We start from the raw sequence: 23,333 nt of genomic DNA on the forward strand, positions 1-23,333 counted from the left end.
TTTACTAGCTTGCGTAGGTAGTTTAGTTACCCGGTTGGTTAATTGGTGCGTTTCTAGATGTGCATAGGTTAAGGTTGCTTTATCTTGTTTTAGAAATTGAAAAAGGCCCAATTCACCCCCCCTCTTGGTCCATCGATCCTTTCAATTGGTATCAGAGCCTCGTTACTCATTTGGATCATTAGGCTTCACCGCCTAGAGCTATGGCCAAGATGGGTGGTTCGCCGCCTCACTTCGAGGGTAAGAACTTTGCTTATTGGAAAGTTCGCATGGCCGCATACCTTGATGCGATTGCCCCCGAAGTGTGGTCGGCAACTAAAGTCGGGTTCACCGGAACTCCCACCCCGGAACAATTAAAATGGAATGCTAAAGCTAGAAATGCAATTTTTGAAGCTATTAGTGAGGAAGTCTTTGCTAGAGTTAATGGCATGGACTTAGCAAGTGATATTTGGAAGGAGCTCATTGAAATTCATGAAGGTTCCACTAAAGTTCGTGAGCAAAAATATCACTTGTTTAGAGCTAAGTATGATTCCTTCAAAATGCTAGCTCATGAAAATTGCAATGATATGTATTCTCGCTTGAATGTCATTGTCAAGGACATTAACGCACTTGAAATATCCAAAATTGACAGTGCATCCATCAATCGCAAGATCCTTATGCTCCTCCCGAAGCCCAAGTATAACATCATCAATGCTATGCTTCAAAAGGAGGATCTTGACACAATGGAAGTAGGAGAACTTGTGGTGGAAATTCGCGCTCATGAAATGAGCATTCTTGGTATGTCCGAAGAGCCAACTTCAAGCAAATTAATTGCTCTAAAGACCAAGACAAACAGATCCCGCAAGCTCAAGATGATCAAGCAAGATTCAAGCTCAAGCAATGAAGAAGATGATCATCATGAAAGCTCATCCGATGTTGAAGATGATGGAGAACTGGCTCTCATGATGAGAAAGTTCACACGCTTAAACGAAAAGATCAATAAGAAGGGTTTCAACTTTGACTCCAAAAAGGGAATGTTCCGGCCAATGGATGTCAAGAATAAGATTTGCTACAATTGTGGCGAAAAGGGTCACATCCGTCCAAATTGCTCCAAGCCGGACAAAAGAAACAAGGACAACAAGAGCAAGCATCGCCATGATTCGAGCGATGATGAAGAAGAGGAGAGAAAGAATAAAAACAAGAGATTTGGGAAGAAGAAGACTCATGAAAAGAAGACCAAGCTCTTCCCAAAGAAGAAAGGGCACACCAAGAAAAGTTTCTTGGTGGAAAAACAAGAGTGGGTGACCAATGTCTCATCAAGCGAAGACTCAAGTGATGAAGAAGACATCGTCACCATCGCCCTCACCAATGAAGAACCATCTCTACCTCCGCCTCCTATGTGCCTCATGGCAAAAGGTAACACCAAGGTATGTGAGGTAGATAGTGAAGATGATAGTGATGAAGAGCTTGATCCTAATGAATTCACTAACCTCATCAATGAGTATACATCCGTCATCAAGAGGGAAAAGGGCAAAGTCAAAATTCTTGAGAGCACTCATGCCAAGTTAGAGCTTGCTCACTCCGACTTACTTGGTAAGTACAATGACTTGCTCAAAAAGCACAATGAGTCACTTGTACTTGCTAAGCAAGTTGAAGAGATCCACAAAAAGCTCAAACAAGAGCATAGGGAGTTGGCTCACAAGTATCAAGAACTTGAATTTGCCTATGAAGTTATTGACCCAAGTCTTGAGAAATTTGCTCATGAAAAGGTCAATGCTTCTACTTCATGTGATGACCTACTCATTGATGCAAATGCCACTAATATTGTGCCCAAGCTTGCCTCTTCTAGGGAAAAGGAATTGATGGATCAAGTGGCAAGCCTCAAGAGTAGTGTGGAGAAACTCTCAAGAGGAGAATACATCCACAAGGAGATTCTCTTCAACAATGCCCGTGACTATGGCAAGAGAGGTCTTGGTTCATTTCCGGAGCCAAACATGGCTACAACTCCTTCTCCGGAGATCAAGACAAGCTTCATCAAGAAAGTGGGTTCATATTGCCAACATTGCCAAGTCACCGGGCACCACACTAGAGAGTGCACTTTGCCATCATGTCCTCTTCCTAAATTACCCAAGAATTACTCATCAATGTTCCAAAATAACCATTTTCTCTTGAGTAAAGTGAAGGGCAAGGTGAAGGCCAAGTTCATTGGCAAAATTGCTAAGGAGTCGAAGAAGAAGCTCCCCAAGCAACTTTGGGTCCCAAAAGCTCTTGTCACACATGTGCAAGGCCCAAAGCTTGTTTGGGTTCCTGAAACTCAAAAATGAATTCTCATGTGTGTAGGTGAACTACAAAGCCGGTGGAAAACATTAGGTACTTGATACCGGTTGCTCTCAACACATGACTGACAATGATAGCATGTTCACCTCTCTTGAAGACCCCGGCGATCATGAACATGTCACCTATGGTGATAACTCAAACGGGAAAGTCTTAGATTTGGGTAGAATTGCAATTTCAAAAGATTTATCCATTTCAAATGTTTTGTTTGTAGAAGCACTTAGTTTTAATCTTATTTCTGTTGCACAATTATGTGATCTTGGACTAACGTGTGCCTTTGACAAGAATGGTGTTGTAGTGACTCATGAAAAAGACAAGTCATTGGTATTCACGGGGTTTAGGCATGGCAATATCTATTTGGTGGATTTCTCTTCAAAGCAAACAAGCACCATGACTTGCCTCTTCACCAAGTCGTCTCTTGGGTGGCTTTGGCATAGAAGAATTGCTCATATTGGCATGAGCAACCTCAAGAAAGCCCACAAGAAAGGAATGATCACCGGCATAAAGGACGTCACTTTTGACAAGAACAAGCTATGCAAAGCATGTCAAGCCGGGAAGCAAGTTGCAACTCATCATCGCATCAAGACGATGTTGTCTACCTCCAAACCGCTCGAGCTACTACACATGGATCTTTTTGGTCCAACTTCATACAAGAGCATTGGTGGTAACCTCTATTGCCTAGTAATTGTTGATGATTTTTCACGCTACACTTGGGTCATGTTTCTAGGCGATAAGGGTGAAACTCCGGAGATCTTCAAGACATTTGCAAGAAAAGCTCAAAGGGAATACAATTCCCCAATCGTGAAGATCCGGAGTGACAACGGCACCGAGTTCAAAAATATGAAGATTGAAGAATGGTGCGATGAAGAAGGAGTCAAACATGAGTTTTCCGCCACCTACACGCCTCAACAAAATGGAGTGGTGGAAAGAAAGAACAAGACACTCATCACCCTAGCAAGAGCAATGTTGGATGATTATGGCACGTCCGAGAAGTTTTGGGCGGAAGCAATCAACACGGCGTGTCATGCATCCAACCGAGTATATCCTCACCGACTCCTCAAGAAAACTCCATATGAGCTCATCACCGGGAGGAAACCAAATATATCATACTTTCGAGTCTTCGGTTGCAAATGCTTCATCTATAAGAAGAAAAGGCTCGGTAAGTTTGAAAGTAGATGTGATGAAGGTTTCTTTCTTGGTTATGCATCAAACTCCAAAGCATATAGAGTATTCAATCAAACCTCCAGGTTAGTTGAAGAAACATGTGATGTGGAGTTTGATGAATCTAATGGCTCCCAAGAGGAGGTTGTTGGCTATGAAAATGTAGGTGATGAAGAGATTGATGAAGCCTTGAAGAATATGTCCATTGGGGATATCAAGCCGGAAGAGGTGCATGAAGGCAATGATCAAGGGGGAGGAACTTCCTCATCTTTACCAAACACCTCCACGGCACCCCAAGTGGATGAAGATCAAGATAAAGTTGATCCACTACCTCAAGAAAATGTGTCAACGCCAACACCCCAAGTCCAAGAACAAGAAGAGCAAAATGTTCCACCACAAGCACAAGTCACTCATGATCCACCCCAACAAGCATCCACGCAAATACTGCTAGTGAAGCATGGTCGCATCTCCAAGGATCATCCAATTGGTCAAATCATTGGTAGTCCTTTCAAAGGAGTAAGAACTCACTCTAAGCACGCTTCATTTTGCGAACATCACTCGTTTGTTTCTTGTATTGAACCCACTAGCATAGAGGAAGCACTTGAGGACTCAGATTGGGTGATGGCCATGCAAGAAGAATTGAACAATTTCACCCGCAATGAAGTTTGGGTCCTCGAAGCTCCTCCGAAAGACAAGAACATCATCGGCACAAAGTGGGTTTTTTGAAACAAGCAAGATGAACATGGGGTGGTGGTGCGCAACAAAGCAAGACTTGTGGCAAAAGGGTTTTCTCAAGTCGAAGGTTTGGATTTTGGTGAAACTTTTGCTCCGGTCACAAGACTTGAAGCTATCCGCATCCTTCTTGCTTACTCTTCACATCATAACATTAAGTTATATCAAATGGATGTGAAAAGTGCATTCTTAAATGGCTTTATTAACGAACTTGTTTATGTTGAGCAACCTCCCGGGTTTGAAGATCCGAGGAATTCTAATCATGTTTATAGGTTGCACAAGGCACTCTATGGGCTCAAACAAGCTCCAAGGGCTTGGTATGAGAGGCTTCGTGACTTCCTAATCATGCAAGGCTTCAAGATCGGGAGGGTGGACACCACCTTGTTCACAAAAGACGTCAACGGGGATCTTTTCATTTGTCAAATTTATGTTGACGATATTATCTTTAGCTCAACTAATGATTTACTAAGCCATGAGTTTGCTACCATGATGTCTAGGGAATTCGAGATGTCCATGATTGGCGAATTGACTTTCTTCCTTGGTTTTCAAGTCAAACAAATGAAGGAAGGGACATTCATCTATCAAGAAAAATATACTAAAGATATCTTGAAGAAGTTCAAGATGGATGAATGCAAGCCAATTAAGACACCCATGGCTACAAATGGGCATCTCGACTTGGATGTGGACGGTAAACCGGTTGATCAATCTCTCTATCATTCTATGATAGGGTCTTTGCTTTACCTTACCGCATCTAGGCCTGATATAATGTTTAATGTGTGCTTGTGTGCCCGTTTTCAAGCTAACCCTAAGGAATCACACCTTTTGGCTGTGAATAGGATCTTTCGATATCTCAAGCACACCCCTAGCATAGGCTTGCGGTACCCCAAAGGCGCTAGCTTAGATCTCTTGGGATACTCGGATTCGGATTTTGCCGGAAGCCGTGTGGATCGCAAGAGTACCTCCGGGGGTTGCCACTTGCTTGGGCGTTCTCTAGTTTCTTGGTCAAGTAAGAAGCAAAATTCCGTGGCTTTGTCCACCGCGGAAGCGGAATATATAGCTGCCGGTGCATGTTGTGCCCAAATTCTATATATGAAGCAAACCCTTTTGGACTTTGGTGTGAAACTAGACAGGATACCACTCCTTTGTGACAATGAAAGTGCCGTAAAAATTGCCAAGAATCCGGTTCAACACTCTCGCACAAAGCACATTGATATTCGCCATCACTTCTTGCGTGATCACGAAGCCAAGGGGGACATTTCCCTTCAAGGTGTGAGATCCGAGGAGCAATTAGCGGATATTTTCACAAAACCTTTAGACGAGAGTACTTTTGTTAGGCTAAGAAATGAGCTTAATGTGTTAGATGCGGCAAACATCATGTAAGTTGCCATGTCATATAGAAAAATGCATACATATAGGACACTTGTCTAACCATGGTAAGATAGTGATGAGCAAGGGTTTAGCTAGAGGTGGTGGTTCACTTGTTTCTCCTCTAGGCTTGTAGAAAGGCTCATCAAGATGAAGCTTTCCGTGGGATCAAACTTGACAAGTAGAATTTAAATTCTCGCTATGCATTTCTTGTCATATAGATGTGCACTTCATGATTACCTTTCTTTCGCATGTGGTTGTAGCTTGCACCATCATTGCATGCGTAAGGATCACAAAGGAGATCACTTGATGAAAATGAGACTTGTTTTATTTACAAGATCTTAATTCATGAAAAGTGAAAAGAGTAAAGTGTTAGGTGCGTTATTGCCTAGTGAGCAATGTCGTGTTGAGTATGAAGCTTTCCTTCTTCAATATTCCTACGACATAGCTCATACATTTTAATTTGGCGCTTTGTCTCTCTTGCGACTTTTCCTTGATTTTGAAAAGATAAAATTACTTAAGCTAGTAAGCAATTCTATTTATTTTGAGGGGTAAAGTCGCCTATGCAAGTCCATTAACTTGAGTTTATTTGAATTTTATAAGTTCATTGGACTTAGCATAGAAGAGTGAGCTGAGAGAGGGTTTTTGGCTTCACCGGTTAAACCGACGTTCAACGGACCTATACCCATCGGTTTAACCGGCGTTACTAAGTTTCAGGTTCAGCTCAGACATTTCAAGCATTCAACCGGTGTATACAAAGATTGCACCATCGGATCAACCGGTGAACAGATCACAAATTTGACCTAAAAATCAACTGTTATTTGCATCGTTCAACCGACGAGTTCATTTGTGGAAGCATCGGTTCAACCTGCGTACAGATGCAAATTTGGCAGAGTCCCTGGTAAACTACACCGACGCAATCAACCGGCGTTCGAAACCTAAGCGTCGGATCAACCGGCGATAAGAAAATCTGCGGGGTTCACATGTCATATTACTCTCTTACCTGTTCGCTGCCGCCCGCTCGTCTTCAGTCTTCACCGCCCCCTCACCTTCGCCCTCACCGCCGTCGCCTCCGCCACCGTGCTGCGCCGCCGGCCGCCGTCCGCCGCCGTTCGCCGCCCGCGCAACCGCGCCGCCACCGCCGTCCGCCGCGCGCGCAACCGCTCCACCGCCGCCTTGCGTCACTCGCGCCACCCCAGCCGCGCCCGCACGCCGCCTGCACTGCTACCGCGCCGCCGCCATCCGCCGTCCGCGCGCCACAGCACCAGCGCCCTCTGCGCCACCGCGCCTTCTGCGCCGCACACGCGCAACCGCATTGCACCACCACCGCCCGTATGCGCCGCCGCATTGCACCGCCATCGCCACTAAGCCGCCGGTGCATCACTGTATCGCCTACACGCCACCGCGTTGCCGCGTCCTTGTTACTCCCAGCATCGAGATGGGTCGTGACAAGAGAAAGGGAAAGGAAGTTGTGGTCGAGGAGCCCGCTCGCAAGCGGACCCGTGCAGCGAGAGAGGCCGAGAGGGCCGAGATGGTGGCTAAGGCCGCCGAGGAGCAGGCGTCTGGCCGTGCTCGTCCGTTTGTGATCCGTGATACGCCAGCCAGAGGCAGAGGCAGAGGCAGAGGCATGGGCCGAGTCAGAGGTGCCAGGGCCACCAGAGCCGCGACAGCAGCAGCAGCAGAGTCAGATCAGTCACATTCAGCGGCAGAGTCGGATTCAGATTCAGATACAGAGCAGTCCGAGCAGTCTCAGGGGCAGAGCACACAGTCACCAGCTCTACGACGTTCTGGCCGCACCCGGCAGACGTCCCCCGCAGGTGACACTTCACCAGCGACCGAGTGTCGCACCAGACCGAGGACGCGAGGAGGTCACCAGCCACAGGAGCCTCGCAAGTCCACAGCAGCAGCAGCAGCTCGTCGAGCCGAGGCCCTAGCGGCCGAGCGTGCAGTGTTCCGCATGGACACTGTCGTGCGTCTGGAGCCAGGTGTGCTGCTCCAGAACTTGACCAAGGCCAATGCGGCGAAGGTCAAGAGGCTCAGGTGGAGTGTACAGGAGGAGGAGTGGTTCCCAGTGACACGAGACAGCAGGGTCGATCGTAGATTCTGGACACTTCTTCAGGCCAGTTTCTACGAGACCTACCAGAGGCGGGGCCACCGGATCTTCCCGCACAGGGTACTTGACTGGGTATCTTTGAGGACCGCCGCAGGGGGAGCAGATGTCAGGGAGCACTTTGCTCATTTCAGGGGACTGCCCAGGTTGCTTTCGATTGAGAGGAACAGATATATCGAGGACTGGGTCAGGGTTTTCTATGCCACAGCTTGGATAGCCCCAGAGTGCAGAGCTGTACATTTTATGTTTGGAGGCCAGGTCTTTGGTCTGTCCAGGGCGACACTAGCAGGAATTCTTGGAGTTGACTTGGTTGACGTCTCCCTGCACGAGATGGTCTATGGTGATGCAGATCCACCACGTAGAGCCATGATAGGCGGGATTGCACCTTCTCACGAGGCGATCTCACAGTGCTTCCGCCAGCCCTTCCCGGCCTCCTACGACAGAGTCCCTAGCCTGCTGACCCCAGAGGCTTACGCAGTTCACATGGCACTTCGGAGGACTTTGCTCCCGAGGAGTGGCTATCCAGAGGGGTTCACAGGTCTGCAGCAGCTACTGCTTCTTCACATCCTTACTCACGAGCCGTTCGACATTGTTGACTTTATTTTGGCTGAGATTGAGGATGTCATCACTGACGGGATGGGTGTCGTGCGTCAGTTTCCATATGGTCACTGGATCAGCTTCATTTGTTCTATGATTGTGCCAGCTGAGTCACCCGTCAGTGCAGTCTACAGACAGGACGAGGTTCCATGGTTTCCCGTCTACCGTCCGACAGCACCCTCAGACCGGAGAAGAGGCAGGCAGGCTGATAGAGCTGCCATGGCACGCCTGTCACCTGAGGTACATGCCCGAGTGGCCCAGGAGGATGAGGCGTTACAAGCTGCCGAGGCACAGCTTCCAGGAGGAGAGGATGAGATTCACTGGTCCGATCTTGAGTCAGACTCCTCCGAGGACGAGGAGTACTTCCCTGTACCTGCTCCAGCTAGTCATGATCACGAGGCAGGGGGGTCCGGAGAGCCAGCTCCAGTGTCAGCTGCTGCCGCTACAGTCTCAGAGTCACAGGTGTCTCAGCCATCTGAGCTCACCGTACTTCTGCAGCAGCTGGTCACACAGCAGAGAGAGGACCGTCGCGCACAGGAGGAGGCTAGGAGAGCTCATGAGGCCCAGCTTGCAGTGATACAGAGAGAGGCCGCCCGAGAGCGAGCTGCTACCGAGGAGCATTTTGTCGGTCTCATTGATAGAGTATCTCAGAGGACTGACGCTCAGTTTCAGCAGATGCAGCAGGGCATGATGGCGATGTTCGGGATGATCTCACAGCTGTACTCTCACACTGGACTTGCCCCGCAGCAGCCAGGACAGTCAGGCCTTCAGGGCGTTGGAGCACCACCTCTTGCAGTCACACCAGCTCCAGCCTCTACTGCTCCAGCTACCTCAGCGACCCCGGAGATCATGTTCTCGTTGTCCGCACTACTCGGGTCTGTAGGTCGTCCATCCTTCTCTCCACTGCCAGCGACTTCACTCTTCCAGGAGTCACCTCCAGCAGTGCAGTCAGTCGGCCTCCCCGTTGTACCACAGCCACTACATTCAGGGGGAGGCGGAGAGGTGTCCTTGCTTCAGCAGTCGTCACAGCCGGCAGCGTCAGCACTTACTACTTCAGATATTGACACGTCTTCTGCTGAGCCGGCTACTACTTCCACGGACCCTCTTCCTGGCAGTGCCAGCACACGAGCCTCCACCACAGCTACTCCTCCAGTCAGCTCAGCGCCAGCCGGCAGTTCAGATCAGCAGCTCCCATCCGTCACCGAGGATCCACCGTCTGACGACGACGACGATGATGACCCGGATCGTTTCCTCGCCGTCCCGCGACTACCGGATCAGTAGCTCGCCTTTTTGGGTGCTTTGATGCCAAAGGGGGAGAGGGAGTTGGAGTCAGGGGGAGGGTAGAGTTAGAGAGAGCTCATAGTTATCAGGACTTTGATATTTTGTATCTCATTTGATGTTAGTTCATGGATATGTACATTTGTCACTTGAGTGTGCTGCGTTTTGAGACATATCTATGGATTTCATTTGAGTCTTTGAGCTCTTTGGTTCTTTTATTTCGAGTTTGTTTGTGTTCATTATTGCCTTATCTTTTTACTCTCTCGATTATTTATGGTTATGTTGTCATCAATCACCAAAAAGGGGGAGATTGTAAGCATCTAGGCCCTCAAGGTATGTTTCGGTGATTAATGACAACCATTATTGTGACTAATGAGATTGTGCAGCTTAATAAATCATTATCGCTCATTTGGTCATATGTCAAAAGAGGCCCCTAATTCTCTTTATTCAAAAAGGCGATCTCGGCATTCAACTCAATAATATGTCAAGACTAAGGATCTTTCTAGTCCTAAGTGTCATAAGGTTGAGAAGGACACTTAGGTTAGTATAGGTTTTATAGTTTTGTAGTGATCGCACTATTAAGAGGGGTTTAGGCCAAGTAACTTGAGCATGGACATGATCATTTGAAAATGGATGCACACAATGGTCACTCAGGTTTCTAGAAGCTCAAATAAGTGGTTCTCAACTCATATCTCAAGAATAATTGGATTTCATTCAAGACTCAAGTCAGCAAAGGAAAAATCAGAAAAATCCTTAACACCGGTTTAACCGATGCCTCAACTTTTCTATACGTTGGTTAAACGAGGTCAGCAGAGTCTGGACAAGTCAATACACCGGTTAAACCGACGATATTTGAAATTGGACGTCGGTGCAGTTGTCCAGAGACTTGGTTTTTCAGGTGATCAATGGATGACTACACTCACCGGTTAAACCGATGATACGACGGTTAATCTGCCCAAGCTGTAACGGCTAGTTTTCAGAAGGGGTAGTTTACATTCACCGGTTAAACCGATGATGACTATTGGAGGGACGTCGGATTAACCGGAGCTACGCAGTTTTCTGGCAGCTTTTTCTCCAACGGCTCTATTCGTGTGAGCTGCCTATATATACCCCTCCAATGGGTCATTTTACTACTCTTGACACCAGGCAACATCCAAACACTCATACTATAGTCAAGAGCCACCTTGAGCTTCATCATTTCATGTACTTGTTCATTCAATCATTCAAGAAGCAAGATTAAGGACTTGAGTAGAGAGAAGCTTGTGTGCATCCGTTCTTGGTGATCGGTTCTTGTTCAAGTGAAGGCCTTAGCTTGTTACTCTTGGTGATTGGCATCACCTAGGCGATCTTGGTGATCGAGGTGATTCTCGCGGAGCTTGCCAAGGATTGTGGGAGCCCGGAGAAGAAGATTGTACGTGGCTTGATCTCCACCACACCGGGATGGTGAACGGAGACTCTTAGTGAGCGCCCTCGTCTTGGTGACTTGGGAGGTGACAATACTCTTTGTGAGTGTCACAACGTGGATTAGGGGTGTGTGCCAACACATCGATACCACGAAAAAAAAATCTGGTTGTCCCTTGTCCACTTTACTTATTCAAGCATTATCTTTCTTGCAATATTTTCATGTGCTTGATTTAGGGATCATTACTTTGATCTACCTTACTAGGCTTTACCTCTTTTCATCTTTACTAGCTTGCGTAGGTAGTTTAGTTACCCGGTTGGTGAATTGGTGCCTTTCTAGATTTGCATAGGTTAAGGTTGCTTTATCTTGTTTTAGAAATTGAAAAAGGACCAATTCACCCCCCCTCTTGGTCCATCGATCCTTTCACCGCCGCCGAGCCCGGCCACCGCCGCGTCCGGCCGCCGCGCCCCTGCCCCCGCCTCCCGGCCGCCGCCGCCAGCCACCCGCCACCAGCCCGCTGCCGCGCCCGACCCCCGCCGCGCCCCTGCCCCCGCCTCCCGGCCGCCGCCGCTCGCCCACCGCCGGCCCCACCCCCACCGCCCGCCCGCCAATGGCCCCGCCCTAGCCACGCCAGCGCCCACCGCCGCCCCAGCCGCGCCCCTGCCCCCGCCTTGCCGCCGCGCCCCTGCCCCCGCCGCCCGCCCGCCGCTGCCCTTGCCCCTGCCTTGCCGCCCGCCCCACCCCCGCCGCCCGCCCGCCAATGGCCCCGCCCCAGCCACGCCCCCGCCCGTCGCCGCCCCAGCCGCGCCCCTGCCCCCGCCTTGCCGCCGCGCCCCTGCCCCCGCCGCCCGCCCGCCGCCGCCCCTGCCCCCGCCTTGCCGCCGCGCCCCTGCCCCCACAGCGCCCCTCCCACCGCGCCCCGGCCGCGTCCCCGCCCGGCCGCGTGCCTGCCCGCGGCACCCCTGCCGGCCCCGCCGCGCCCCGCCAGCTGTGGCCCCCCCGCCGCGCACCTGCCGCGCCCTGGGCGCCGCGGTCCGACCCCCGCGGCGCCCCGCCGCCCCGCCGCCGCCGCCGCACAATGGACCCCACATGATCATGGTACCTTGCAAGTAAGAAAAGATGAAACTAGTTTGTTCACAGAAAACTGACATAGGAGTATTAGAATTACCTGATGCTTTCTTCCTATACGAGGAAATAGTTCTAACCAAGTGTAGCCTACAATTATAGCAAACTTTCAATATTATTGAACCACAGTAATAGTTATGTGTAAGTTAAGTTCACAAAACTTAAAGCAGTATCACCGCATCACATTTTGCTCCTTACTGATAATTTCACAAACTCATCACAAAAAGACAACAATTTCAAATAAAATGATGCATCATGCTTCAGTACCAACAGATTGCTGAATATTTGATTTGTTTGCTAAGGTTACCGTGGCTATCATCATGCAGGACAACATAAGATTAATGCACTAGGAAATATGAAATTGAAACATCAATGATAGATCGATAATACAATAGATGACAAATCTCTACAATTTGTAAAGCAAGCATTGATTCTCTATTTTGTCAATTGGAGTTTTAATCAGAATTCGGATGATTGTATGTCGAGTTAGGGGTTTGAAACCATTTAGAATTAAGTTTGGTGAGTAAAATAGTTAAAGACTAAATTTCTGGACCGACCCGTACTATGTTATGATAAAATACGTACCGTGTATAATATATACATTTTATATGCTAATCATTTCATTTATATGGATGCCTGTAGTAACGCACGGGCATATTTGCTAGTACGTCTTAATTACATTACAGTTTTACCTTGCTGCCTATGCTTGGATTTTCTATAACTGAAAACTTGTTTTTGTTCACATATCATTTGATAACTTTTTACTATCTTATCAACAGCATCACCCTCCGCGATGAATCCTCTGATACCGCCCCGCTCTCTGAGTGCACCGCCTTGGAGATCACGGCCGTTGCCACCACCGGGACATCTGCGGCGCCTCCTCGGAGACCGCCACCAGTGAGCTTCTACCGAAGCGCGCCGACACGGGGACCAGAGCGTCCATCACCACCAACATCCCCCACGCATCAGGATCGGGTACCCACCAGTGTTACATGCATTTGCTGGAATCGTCGCATTCTTCCTGTATCTGCATCAGGAAACCAGGCGTATTCATGGGCGAAGTTTCTCTTTGTTTGCTTTAGTGGTAGGGTTGTATCGATTTCTTTTTTCTCACAAAAGCCGAGCTGGTCAGCATAGATGAAGTGGCCGGGGTGGTCGAAGCTGTTTAGCTGCTTCGGCGGCTGCCTCCCCTGCAGCACCTGCAATACCAACGTAAACTGCTGTGGCACGATAAACAACAACTACGGGGGGCAGGAATCAGAAAGGGAATCAGAAAGGCAAGCTAACCCTAGTAAGCCAGCTCAAATGGCTGATTTAATATCTATGCAATCATTAATGGCGCTGTAATGTAATGTCTGTGAACTTTGTGAATTTGTCCGTTGAACTCTTGTAAAACTATTTTGCAGTGCTTGTTAACTTCGTCGTTAAACTCTTGTAAAACTTTTGGTCGATCAGCTTGTTTGATGCCTCTGTTTACATATATTACCTCCATTTTGAAATTATAAGGTGTATTTCGTTTTGTGAGGACAATACTTTGACCAAAAGTTACTCTATTAATATTTTATTTATGTGATGCAAAAGTATCTTCAAATATGAATCTAATGCATCAGCTTTGTGTCATAAAAATTATGTACTACAATAGGCTAATTGCTAGTCAAAGGCTTGTCCTCAACCAATTATATATTAAAATTTTAAAAGGAAGGAGTAGCTTGTTCCCTAGAGGAATGCGAGATTCCGAAAGCTTTACTTTTTTATGTAGGCAGGGGCAGATGATTTACTTCTGTGTCCGTGATCAATCAGGTCTAACATAATGGTATTTTTGTTAAAAAGAGGAATACATGAATTTGCGTTATTTATTATAACAAAGTGTACATGACAAGAATTCATGAAGTGCGGGGCTTCAGTAAGATTATCGGCATGAGTAAATTTACTTTATTTCAAGCTTACTTTGCACAAATTTAAATGAGTTCAAGTTAGAGTGCAGTACTTGTTCGCAATTTTGCAAAAGTTCTCCGAAGAGGTGTATGATTTTATGTGAAGCATGATTACGTGTTAAGCATCGTAGATGTCAAACTTTCACAAAATCTTATAAAAATTTTATCACAGTGTCCTCACATGATAACATGACATCTCGACAAGTTTCATAATTTTCCGACTAAATTTGCCTTTTATACAATTTAAACACGACTCGAACACAATTTAGTAAGTTTGAAATTTCTGGTCCTTTCTTCAATAAGACCTCAAATCATGCTCATTAACATGAATAACAGTTTTTCATTCATTTTTTCCACTATTCAAATGATCACGCAGTTCAAATTTGAATTATTCAAGATATTCAAAAAAATAAAATAAATTGACGAAATATAGCAAACACTTTGATAAATGAACCTAAATTACATATGTTGTTGAGGACAATGTAGGATGACAATAGAAAAAACACTTCGATTAAAAAATTTTTGGATAAAATAAAGAAAAAATATTTTGCCGAGTGTCTTACACTCGGCGCTCGGCAAAGACTGACGCCGTTAATTGCATCAACGTCGTGGCGCTCGTTTGCCGAGTGTCTATTTTTGCCGAGTGCTCGAGACTAGGCAAAATCTTCTTTGCCGAGTGTTTTTCTTTGCCTAGTGTTTGGCGCTCGGCAAATGAGGAGTTCACCGTGTGTTTTCGTTTGCCGAGTGCCGAGTGCCCGAAATATAGCAAACACTTCGATAAATGAACCTAAATTACATATCTTGTTCAGGAGAATGTAGGATGGCAATAGAAAAAATTTAGACAAAATTAAGAAAAAAATATTTTGCCGAGTGTCTTGGACTAGGCACTCGGCAAACACTCACGCCGTTGACTACCGTTACGGCCTGGCGCGCTTTTGCCGAGTGTCCTCCTTTGCCGAGTGCTCGATACTCGGTAAAAAATTCTTTGCCGAGTGTTTTGTTGTGCCGAGAGCCAGACACTCGGTAAAAAATTCTTTGCCGTGTCTTTTCCTTTGCCGAGTGCTACACTCGGCAAAGAGGATCTTTACCAAGTGCCCGATATTTTGCGCTCGGCAAATTTATGGATACTCGGCAAAATTCTCGTTTCCGGTAGTGAGTTGTGCAATTTGTTACCTCATGGCCAGAAACATCGTCCATCAGACGGCATGCGGTTGCTGCATTCCTTATAATTGTACGGAACCAGCGTCCCCACATAACAACGTCATCGCTCGCTTCCGTTCCAATAAAAGATATGAGGGACAATGCCAAGTAAAATTTGGTTACTGTAGAAGTCTGCAGATAGTCATGCAGAGGCGGCACTTGTCCCTCTTCTCTCCATACCACCTCTACTAGCATGTACTTGCTTGCCCCTTTATCTACAATTTTTTTTTGTGACCCCATCAAATGATAGGTTTTGGGCATTTGTTGTAAAACTGGGTTTCTTTAACATGAAACATTAGTTGAAAGGTATAATATATATAAAGTATCACTTTCATATGTCATTGGGAATACCGTTAAACTAAAAAATAAAGCTATCATAAATAGACAGCAAATGCAGGAAAAAAATAAAGAGAAACGAAAAATAGATTTAAAAACAACATGAGTTTGGAGTAGTGCACTTTCATACGTCATTGGAACATTTTTATTACTACAATAGGAGTAGATTTTTATGCTCAGCATTTTATTCAACAGAAGATACGGTGTGCAAATTCATATGTATTTTGAATTTATAATCTGAAATTGGTGGTAGCCTTGAGAAATGCATTTGTGTACAAAATGTTATTTTGTACTTTTTGAAGAGATCTGCTAATAATTTGATTCGCTTGGATTGGCCGTTGGATTTCTAGGAAGACCGAGTTTGGTATATTTCGTTTCCTTTTCCCTCCTATTTATTGTAGATTAGAATTTAATTCCATTTTTCACATTATTTTTTAATTTTATTTTGTGCACTAACAGGATAGTACCATTACTGCCATTTAGGAAAGAGCACTATATTATCCAGCGTAGATTTAGTTGCATTTCTAAAGATACGCACTAAATACTAAAAACGTTGCCCAAAATAACATTGGCCATTTATTTTTCCTCTCACGCTTGGGTTCACGAAATACACATACAATTGTAGCAATTACAGTTTTCTATTGCTATTTGGCATGGTCCTCTCCTTTTAGCTATGCACAATCAAAAGAAACAGTTGTGTTTCCATCTCAAGCACCACTATAATTAGCAAAGGCTCTTTCAATGCTCAATTATTCTCACATATCTTACGAATTCAAGACAACTTATTAGCAAATGGCTACAATTTCCGGCTCATCCACCTCCCTCACCCCAAAACCCTAAAAGAAAAAAGATAATCTAAACATGTCCTGCTTTACTTCACTGCATCACTTAGCTGCTTTATGATGATTAGCATAGAAGCTCCCCATTGCAGGTAGCTAAACTATACCTTATATTTTAATTAAACCATAGCAGCTTCAATCCTACCACCATGTGAACAAATGCAGCACTGAAATAGTTTGCCATGGTACTATGCCCTGAAAGACAGCACGCTGCATGAGCAGGCTATCTGAACCAGCAGGCATCTGAGCATCACTGCCAGCCATCTCTTCTGACTTCTTTTCATCTCACCCTGCCAGCCTCCTGCTTATTTTGACTTCTTTGTGTGAACACAAGGAAAGAAGACAGGGAGCTGTCAAGCTACACCAACAGAAGTACACATTGCATCAGGTTCGTACACGTACTCTCATTTTTTTTCTATTTATAAGCATCTTCTTCATCATGCACTGAGAACTTGGCCATTCAATCCAATCCTCCATTTTTTTTTCCTTCTCCTACCTCTGTATACCTCAGCCCACTATAGAATTACCGAGTTTGGTTTAGCTACCTTCAAGTGTGAAGCGAAATGTAATGATTGCTGTTCTGATTCTGATTGCTAGGAAATATGAGAAATTATTGCCCTCCCTTCATTCTCCTGCTTCAATTGCAGTGCAAAGCTTATCTGGCTACTAAAACTCTAGAGGTATGAAGCAACTCCTTTGATCTCTGGCTATTTTTTTTTAAAAAAATCAGTGTCACAAAATGCAGAACTTCTAAGATTCTGGATCCAAGTTTCCAACTATTTCTAAAAGGAAGAACAGGCATCAGCCTCAGCTTTTCACCCCAAGAAAATACCTACTTTCGATGACGCAATCTTAGATTCAAAGTAGAAAAAAGAGAAGAAAATATAAACATTTTCCCTTCAGATTATTTGTAAACTCATACTTTCATGTTTATTTCCTTACAGCTACTTCGAACTACAAAGATGAGATGCATCCAGTATTTTGTTAAGCATCCCAATGCTACCAATGCACATGCTCTATAGTAGATCAAGATTAGTAACGGATCATCTTAGCACCTTAACTATGTAGGAGATAGCTTAGTATTATGCTCCTTCATCCAACATGATTTGTGAACTACCTATTCGTAATGCTATGGACAATGCATTTAGAATGCATAACAAAAATACTGTACTATCTATTGGAATAGCCAATCGTGCCTACCTTTTATCATTTCCAGTTTTGTAACTCCAATTCAACCTCATTCACAAAATTTCCTGCAGTGGCACGACAAGTTGATAGAACAGCCATTACAAATTATTATAAAAAATCATTTGAACGCGAGCGATGAACAGCAACCATACACGCTTTCTAAATGAAATATAGCGCACGTCATTCACTGATGTTTTACCGGTACGCGAGGTAGTACAATCACATGCTGACTCAGGATGACGGCGTGCTATGCGGCCATGCCACTCCGCAGCAACACGCATCCTTATGCTGACTCAGGACGACGGCATGCCATGCGGCCATGCCACTCCGCAGCAACACGCATGCTTATGCTTACTCAGGATGACGGCGTGCCATGTGGCCATGCCACTCCGCAGCAACACGCATCCTTATGCTGACTCAGGACAACGGCGTGCCATGCGGCCATGCCACTCCGCAGCAACACGCATCCTTATGCTGACTCAGGACAACGGCGTGCCATGCGGCCATGCCACTCCGCAGCAACACGCATCCTTATGCTGACTCAGGACAACGGCGTGCCATGCGGCCATGCCACTCCGCAGCAACACGCATCCTTATGCTGACTCAGGACGACGGCGTGCCATGCGGCCATGCCACTCCGCAGCAACACGCATCCTTATGCTGACTCAGGATGACGGCATCCCATGCGGCCATGCCACTCCGCAGCAACACGCATCCTTATGCTGACTCAGGACGACGGCGTGCCATGCGGCCATACCACTCCGCAGCAACACGCATCCTTATGCTGACACAGGACGACGGCGTGCTATGCAGCCATGCCACTTCGCGCGGGAAGCACGTGCGGCCTGCCGCACGAGCATCACGCGCCCTTCATGGGCGTTAGCGTTTGGCCCATGGAGGAGGCGCTCTGCTCTGGGGCACTGCCAACTCTTCCTGCTATCATATCGACAGTGTTTTGATGAAGTTCTACTCCCCCCGTGTCTCTTGGTCTCAAGGTCTGCCTGAAACTCTTCTACCTATAGCGTACTTCCAACGCCAGACCTTTTCTTTGAGCATGACTGTCGGAGGAATTCTCCAGCCGGGTGGCGGAATGCACCCGCCTAATCCTAGTTAAGGATGGGTTTGGTGGAGACCTAGGAGCGCTTGATCGATGAGCAGATGAACGCAGGAAAGACACAAGGATTTTAGAGTGGTTTGGGCCGCCGGAGCGTAATACCCTACGTCCACTTGGGTGCTATATTGATTGTGGAAGCCTGGATTGAGCCTGAGCTTGAGATGTAAGGCTGGACCTTGTGTTCTAACGGGTGCACGCTCCCTTTTATAGTCTAAGAGAGGTGCTTACACTGAGCGGGGCCCCGACAGGTGGGCCCGGCCAACAGGAGCTTGTTCTATGAGTGATATGGAGATCTTCATCTCCAGCACCTCTCTGTAGTCCTCTCGATCGGGAAGTTGATGTGTGGCAGAACCAACCTGAATTATACCGGCTCAAGTACGCGAGTCCACTCCAGAGGGCTCCAACGTGCTTCAAACGGTATAATCCCTTGGCCTGTCGGGTAACGTCCCGATAAACCACCGATACACAGGATCAAATAAGGTTACCTCACACGAAGGTAAGTCCAGAGATACAATCACCATTAAATTTTACATCACAAGGAATTACATTATAAGAGTTTCCAAAAGCCATACATTACCCAAATGTGAAAATTATGATTGCTGGCAGCGGAAAACATATGCGATGATTACAACACGTCGTCAAGACGGATGTCATGCTAAGCCCGAGCACAACATCACTCAATATCACCAGTGCTGACCGGGGACGGATCCCATTCCACGGACCAACCTTCTGAAAGAGCACAGGGCCAAGGCAAGGGAAGAGTAGGGTCTTCAAGACATTACCTGCAAAACATATAACTAGCAAGGCTGAGTATACTAATACTCAGCAAGGCTTACCCGGGATTGGGTATACTTTAGCCCATAACTAGACTTATGAAGGCTTATAATAGCTCTGGGTTTAGTTTTAGCTGAAAAGCATCTAAGAGTAGATCCTTATTTGCAACTTTTAGCTTTCAAGTTCTAGGTGATTATCCATTCTAGATAAGCACTTATAACTAAGCAAGCAAGGTAGAGCTCTTTATCTCAACCATCAGTATTACTCATCATATAGTTGCTCTTGTTACTTTGTGTGATAAAGGGATTAAATAGTCTCAATCATCGTGAGAGGCGGACGATTCTGAATCGAATTTAACCTTGCAAGGTAAACCTAACACACACGCTTGGAACATCCACAAGTTGTTCCGAAGCAACCGTTTGCCTTTCATTCCGACTCGTGGACAGGTCCACCACAAGCGACTGCAGGAACATACGTACTCCCAAAGTGCAGGACATACGTCTGTAGCGCGACTACAAAACCCGTATTCCTGGTTGCCCTTGCAACACGTATTTCCCCAATCGAACATAAGTAACCAGAAGAAGCAAGACGAGTGGTGGGAGGTATGTCCACTCCTCGGGCTGATTGGTTACTAGGCTTACCGCTTACCATATTTCGCGGCATGTGGCTAGTACTTTCAAATGCTTAATCACCGCTAACACACTCCGCGGCCTTATCAAAATTCAACAACACAGACGGGGTATCACCTCAACCATGATACCTTATAAAACTCCCGTCCGGCATCCTTATAGTGATAACAGGACTGTAAACATTACAATTCCTATATCGCGTGAGTGACAGGAAATCACCCGACTTCTACCGGTCCTATTAGCATAGCATCTAGTCGATATGACCTCAGGTGCAATACATTGGTTCCTAGGATTCATGCATCTAGGGTTCCAAGCAATTCCTAAGAACTTAATGCATAGAATACGTAAATAGATATAGATTGCAGTGTAATAAAATAGTGGGTTATGTCCGGAGCTTGCCTTTACTGGTGGGGCTGGGGTTAGTCAAGTTAATAACGTCCGAACTTTGGTTCGGACCTTCAGAGAATTCCCTGATGAAGCTCTTAGGGTCTTCAGAACAACCTCCTTCTAGTTCCGGGATTAGTTGGTAACTTCCGTCAGCGGGAGAGATCGAGTCTACATGATATGCAGGACGGAGTTTAATGGATGCACACACTTTCATTTACTTCACGGTAAAGTTGCAATCCAAACGCTAACACTCAAGAACTCATGGTATAAAAAGGAATCTAAGCCTTGAATCATAAGCATTAACTCATGACTATAGCATTAACTTAATTGGAAGCAGAAATTAAGTATTCAAGTTTAAATTAAATTCAAAATTGAATGTGAGCCCTGGATAATTAGGGTCATAAAGTTTTGAAAATTTAAACACAGATTAATTGCATGTTTAAAAGATTCTGACTAAAATATTTAATTAGATAAACTTTATTGAAAAGACCTAGCTAATTCTGCTGTAAAACAAATTGAATTGTTCATCTTAAAAGAATTTAAATTACAAAACAAACTTAGGTTTGAAAATTCCACATCACTTCATACTTAATCTATGGAGATTGCATATCAAAAATCATGATCACAAAGTTAACATGCAGGAACAAATTGGAACTATGGACACTACACTCCCATGTCATATATTTAATATAGATTCAAAAGTATTTAGTTTCATATCAAACTTACTTAATACAAGTTGTAGAGTTCAAAAAGGGGGTGGGGAGCGAGAGGGAACCACGACGTACCCGTTTGAGGGCTTGGCCGGGCTTGGAGAGGCCGGGAAGGCGGTCGCCGGCGGTAGGCAGTACTGGCGGCGGCGGAGCGGCACTGGAAGCAGTGCTCCGGTGAGGGAACGGCGCAAGGGGGTGGGGGATTAGCTTCAGGAGGTCTCGGGGCAGCTACTTATAGGGAGGAGAGGGCACGGGAGGGGCACTAGGCCGAAGGACCACGGCGGCGTGGAGGGGGCAGTACTGGCGGCGCTCAGGCAGCCGATGGCACGCGCGTGGCAGAGCAGGAATGGGCCACGGAGGCGGGCTAAGGCGGCGGGCAGGGCTAGGGGCGGCGCATGAGAGTGAGAGGGCAAGGGGGGCGGCACTGGCCGGCCGGGACTCCGAGGAATTGCGGCGCACAGTAAAAACAGGGGAGCAGAGGAAAATAGCCAGAGGAAGAAGAAAGGTTGAGGATGACTGGACCGATTTGCAATTTTCCAAAGTTGCAGGGACCTGTCTGTAAACCAGCGATAACTTTTAAGCTAGGGCTCAAAAGGAAAAGTGTTCAAAATGAAAGTTGTAAAACTTTTCAAGCTCTACAACTTTGTTTTAGGGTTTGAAATCAAAAACTCAAAGTATGCAACTTTATTTTGAAACTTGGGACTATCTTTAAATTTTATAAAGATTTTGTCCTTGTTAATTATTTTACACATAACTTGGGCCTAAATGCAAGTTTTCAGAACTGTCATGATCACTTGCATTCTTATAATTTGGCCCCTAGTAACTTTTGAAAATTACTTTTGTAACTCATGCATTTTGCACAAAAGGACTCATATTCTTATAAAATTACACATAGGGTCTTACTTCTACAAATATATCCAACCTTACACAAATCAACACATGCATTACATTTCATACCTATTATGGTACAATTTGACACCTAGGGTGTCACAGCCCTCCCCCCTAAAAAGAATCTCGTCCCGAGATTCGAAGGCAGAAAGAATCAGACGATTAGGTTTGGGGATTGGCTTGAAGGAAGTTTGGGAAATTTTGTTGGAGATAAGACTCTGTTTCCCAAGTTGCTTCTTCTTCAGTGTGGTGATCCCATAAAATCTTGTACATCTTAACTGTCTTTCTTCTGGTGACTCTTTCCTTGGTATCCAAAATTTGAATAGGTTGCTCGGTGTAAGACAGATCAGGCTCAATCTCAATGGCGGTGGTTTCAATAATCTCCGTAGGTACTTTAATACATTTCTTGAGTTGAGAGATATTGAAGACATCGTGAATGGCAGCCAATTGCGATGGAAGGCGAATTTTGTAAGCCACAGGGCCACAGATCTTAAGAATCTCAAAGGGTCCAACATACCGTGGTGCTAATTTTCCTTTTATGCCAAAACGCTGAACACCCTTGGTAGGAGATACTCGGAGATAAACAAAATCTCCTACTTGAAACTGCGGTAGCTTCCTTCTTTTATCTGCATAACTTTTCTGTCTGGACTGAGCTATTTTAAGGTTGGCTTGAATAATCTTGACTTTATCTTCGGCTTCGACAACTAGATCTGGTCCAAAGATTTTGCGTTCACCGGTCTCGGATCAACTCAAAGGAGTTCGACATCTGCGACCGTATAACGCTTCAAAAGGAGCCATCTGAAGGCTAGATTGATAACTGTTGTTGTATGAGAATTCAGCCAAAGCAAGACATTTGTCCCAGCTTGTACCATAGTGAATAACACAAGCTCGGAGCATGTCTTCAAGAATTTGGTTGACTCTGCTCAGTCTGTCCATCAGTCTGGGGATGATATGCAGAGCTTCGAATTAGTTTAGTTCCAAGAGCAGACTGCAACTGTTCCCAGAAGCGCGCAATAAATTGGGGCCCTCGATCAGAAATAATGGTCTTAGGGACACCATGCAACCGAACAATTTGATCTAGATAGACTTCGGCATACTTCTTAGTGGTGTAGATAGTACGCACGGGAAGAAAATGAGCGGTTTTAGTAAGTCTATCAATGATTACGCATATGGAGTCATGCTTCTGAGGGCTATTGGGAAGACCAACAATAAAATCCATACTGATGTCTTCTCATTTCCATGACGGAATGGGTA

This window comes from Panicum hallii, chromosome 8 (assembly GCF_002211085.1).
Source record: "Panicum hallii strain FIL2 chromosome 8, PHallii_v3.1, whole genome shotgun sequence".
NCBI lineage: Eukaryota > Viridiplantae > Streptophyta > Magnoliopsida > Poales > Poaceae > Panicum > Panicum hallii.